Raw genomic sequence first — 4,732 nt, 5'->3', positions numbered from 1 at the left:
TTAAGCCCTTCCATGTGTCAGACATTGTTCTAGGTACGGTATATACCAATGAAGAAAACATTTGATAATCCCTACCTTCATATAGTTTACTGCATTGCAAATAGATAGGAAATATAATATTTTTAAAGTATAATATGTTAGAAAGTACTAAATATTATGGTGGGAAATAAGGGAAATGTAGAGGATGTTCTGAGGATACAGTTTTAAATAGAATGATCATGGAAGACCTCTTTGAGGTGATTTGAGTTAAACTCTGAAAGGTATGAAGAAGTCAGCCTTGTGATTATTTCTAGAGGTTTGGTGATGTGTACATGAAAACGCATTTTTCTATTTTCATATGTGTTTAAAATTTTCCATGAAAAAAAGTTAAAAATGAAAAAGTAGCCCTGGTTGTAAAACCCACATCCAAATTTTATACCTGCATTTTGGAAAAACAAAATCATGATAGAAAATTTAATAGACCTTCTCAATTAAAAAAAAAAGATTTAATCAATTTACTTCCTCAGAAACAATGTTTTAACTTGTTTATTTCTCTGCATCCTCACTAACTCTGGGTACTAAACAATCTAGCATTTGATTACATATTGCTGTTTATCCCTGCATACTTGTGTATGTTAGTCTTATTTTTCTTATTATTTGTTAAACTCTTAATCATTACCTTTTTATCTCCCTTTCTATCATTCCTTTAATGTGATTAGACATATGATACATTCTCTATGAGAAATAAAACTTAGTGATGACCTTGTTAAATACAACATCAGTCCCTAATCATTCTTACAGCATGTTGCTGTGCTGAGAATGTAAAAGAAAGAAAAAAGTAAGCTGCACGAAATAGTACATCCACAAGCAATTTAAAAGTTTTGAGGATTAGAGAGCTGGTTCAAAAATACTTTAGGTACTTTTTTCAAGTAATTGGCCGATGTGAGGTATAGTTTGAATAGAGACTTTTCTTAGTCATATTCTTATCATGATTCTTCCACTAAAAATTTTGTTCTTTCAGTGATTTACTTTCCGTTGCCATGGAACTAGGCTACATTGCACAAACATTTTGAGTAAATTCTGTCAGTTTTTCCTTAAAATGACCAAGTGTCTCAACAATTAGATGATAACGATTGAAGCAAAAAAGTGAAATCAGCCTGGTTCAGCCCAAAGAGTTTACTGGACTCTCTCAAACTGACTTGGCTAGATTGTGAGGCCACACCCAGACCCCAAGGAGGAGTGTCTGAGAGATCACTGAATACCCCTGCATTTAAGGGAAGTGGTGACAGGCTTGGTCAAGCAGTGAGGAAGACTCTCGTCAAGGGCAAATTTGGTCAGTGTTAGTCACACAACCAGAGCATCATGTTGAAAGGAAAATGCATGACGCTGCTAGGAAGCTATTTTGGAAGAGCTGGGGCCAAGGAAAAGAGAATTACAAATTTAGAGAGAATTGCACTTCGGTGACACAGATAACTTGGAAGTCTGGTGCCTAAAAAGTTTTGTTTTCATAATTCAGTTCACCATAGTCATGATGTATTTTATGAGGCACAATCTCCGTTTTGAGAACAATGTTGTTACCTCAGGAAGGAAGGATTACTGCATTACACTGACATTCAGTTGGAGACACTTTTAGGATTTGGAATGATTCATTTCTCAGTATCAGACTGTCTACTCACAGGCCTTATTTAATCATAAAAACAGTTTTAGAATAGTGGCCATACCTCAATGTCAAACACAGGAAACATATAGCATCATCTTAGTTCAAAGGTCACAAAATTTCTTTGAGACCGTGAACAGTAATTTTGATCTCTGAACTTAATTGCCTCATCTGGAAAACAGGGATACAGATTACCTTCCTTCTGCATTTTACTGGTATGGTTTGAGTATACCAAAATCCTGAGCCTGGTTCTTCCAGGCAGAAACCCGAACAAAGGGAAAAATAAAGAATCATAAAAGAACCATTCATGTGGCCCTTCAAAAGATGGTTCCCTATGTTAATTACTAATCCTCCTCTGAAGGGAGAATTTCCTTAGATTTCTACCTGAGGACTAGAGCTTTGCTTTATACTCCTTTACCATATCACAAATTCTCTATTCAATGATCATTCGTTCTTTCTTTCTTTTCGTGTGTTGATCATTTGCTAAATATTAAGATCCTACCGTGTGCCAAGTAATATGCTAAGGACTGGTGATCCAAAGAGGAATGAGATAGACAAGGTCCAGCCCTCATGGAACTGTTAAGAGAGCAAGGGACACCAACATTATACAAGCATCTATAAGTGCACTGAGATTGTGCAGTAGCAGAAAGCTCCCTGTGGGAGCTTTCAACAGGGGATTATGTAACCTATTTGGGAGGTCAGAATGGATTTTAGAGATATCAAAGCTAAAACAAGAAAAATGAGGAGGAGTGGGCTGGGTGAAGAATAGAGGGGAAAGTGGTTTAGGCAGAGGGAACAACACTGAACTGATTTTGAAGTACTGAAAGGAAAGCCAGCAGGGCTGCAGTGAGAGAGACAGGAGCCAGAATTCTGAGGCCTTATTGTAGGTTTGGTCTCTATTCTGAGAGTAATAGGAGGGAAGCCATTGAAGTTTTCTGTTTGTTAATTTTTTTGTTTTATATGTTTAAGCAGGGAAGTGACATAGTCACTTGCATTTTTAAAAGATCATTCTAGGCGCTATGTACAGAATGGAGGAGAGGATGCTGTACAAATATATGTGGAGAAACCAGTTAGGAGGCAGTTAGAGGAAATGAGTTAGGAAGTTGGAAGAGAAGAGGAAGAAAAAGTGGACTGATTCAAGAGATACTTAAGAGACAGAATCAATAGGCTTTGATTGCGAGGAAAAGATGAATCAAGGCTACTTCCAGACTTCTGGCTTAACCAAACGGGGGGATGTCATTTATTTAAATAAGGAATACTGGAAGAAGAGAAGGTTTGGGAAGGAGAGTCGTGAATCATAGTTGACCAGCACATAGCATATACAATAAGCCATTTAGAATACAAAAATCTCAGGTGCAGATTACATATAGATATGCAAATACAGGTTCTCATCAAAATTATGCTTATTACTTGATCCCCAAGTCTTGCTTTATAAGTTTTGGATATTTATATCCTTTTAGTGGTCTTTCACAGTCCTGTTCATGGGCATTTCAGATCCTTTTAGTCCAGGCATTGGGTGTTGTACTGGTGTTAGCTTGAAATTGCGCTATTTAAAGCCTACCCTTTCTTACAGATTCTAAAACCATAATTTCTTGTTTTCTCTTATCCTTAAATCTCTCATGTAATGTCTGATTTCATCTGAAGATCACTCCCACAGTTTGAATTTTCTTCATTTATTATACTTTTTTTTCTCCGTGGCATTCTAATATACTCAATCACTTTCTACCCTCCAGCTGCTAATCTTCCCTATGTTTTACCAATTTCCAAAACTGAACAAAAAATGAGAAAACTATTATGAAGGAAGAAGCATATCTTTATGACAAACTATTATTGCCAAATGTTGCTGGGGGACACCTGTTTCACAGTAATGAAGCAGGATTGAACTGAATGTCTACAAATCTTCACAAAAGCTATAGCTAAAAGTAAGAATATAGAAAGGTTGGAAACAAAAGCATGGAAAAGATATATCAGGCAAATAGAAAAGCTAGGATAAATCTATTAATATCAGAAAAAAGTAAGAATTTAAAGCAAAGAGCATTACTAAAAATAAAGAGGTCACTAGATATGATAAAAGAATCACCAGGAACAATAAGGAATTGGAGACAAATCCCACAATCATAATGAAGGATTTTAACACCCATTTCTTAATGAAAGATCAAGCAGACAAAAAAAAAATCAACAAGAATATAGAAAATTTGAACAAAACAATGAATATACTTGATTCAATGGACACATATAGAACATTCCACCCCAAAATTGCAGAATACACATTTTCAAGCGGAATATTTGTGACCAGATATTGGAAGTCTGCACAAATTTCCAAAGAATGGTATCATATATATTGCTTTCTTTGATCACATTGGGATTAAATAAGAAATATGCACTGAAAAAATATAAAAAGTTCATGTTTGGAGACTAAGAAACATACTTATGAACCACTAAGAAAATAATGGGAATTTGAAAATGTTTAAACTGAATGATAAAAGTATTGCATATTAAAAAATGATGGGGATTGCTGCTTCTAGACATGCTAGAGTAACTAATATTGGGCTTAGCTTTGTGCCACAAACAACTATGAAAGTAGCAAAATATACAAAGCAAGTGTTCTCAGGCAGTGGACAACAGCACAGGGCAATGATCCTTAACATAAGGGAAACATGTGAGGTGACCTGCATGTTTGCCTTGCCTTTCTGAACAGGAGCGCTTTTTGATGTGTGGTACAGGGAGGTGGGCCCAAGTGCAGAGCAGCAGCCTTGCTGAGTAGAAGAGGCAGAGGTCAGATTTGGGCTGCTGAGGTGGCTGCAATTTGTGGGTCAGTATACCCAAAATGACAGAGCTGTGAAGAGGGTAATCTCATAGGAGGTCATCTTCAGGACTATGGCTACGTGCTGGACTGCCCATATGCAAGTCAAGACCATGTGAGGCCTGCCAGTAGTGACTGTTAGGGGACTAAGAACGTAACAGAAATACCAGTGCTGAAAGAGTGTGGAATCCAATCCATTCAGACTGGAGGGATCTTACTGAGTACCTTGAACATTCAATTGAAACTCCAGTAAGGTCCATGCCCTACATTAAGGACAAAACCGGCGTAGGATC

This window comes from Eschrichtius robustus, chromosome 1 (genome assembly GCF_028021215.1).
Source record: "Eschrichtius robustus isolate mEscRob2 chromosome 1, mEscRob2.pri, whole genome shotgun sequence".
Lineage (NCBI taxonomy): Eukaryota > Metazoa > Chordata > Mammalia > Artiodactyla > Eschrichtiidae > Eschrichtius > Eschrichtius robustus.
This window is presented reverse-complemented; position numbering follows the sequence as displayed.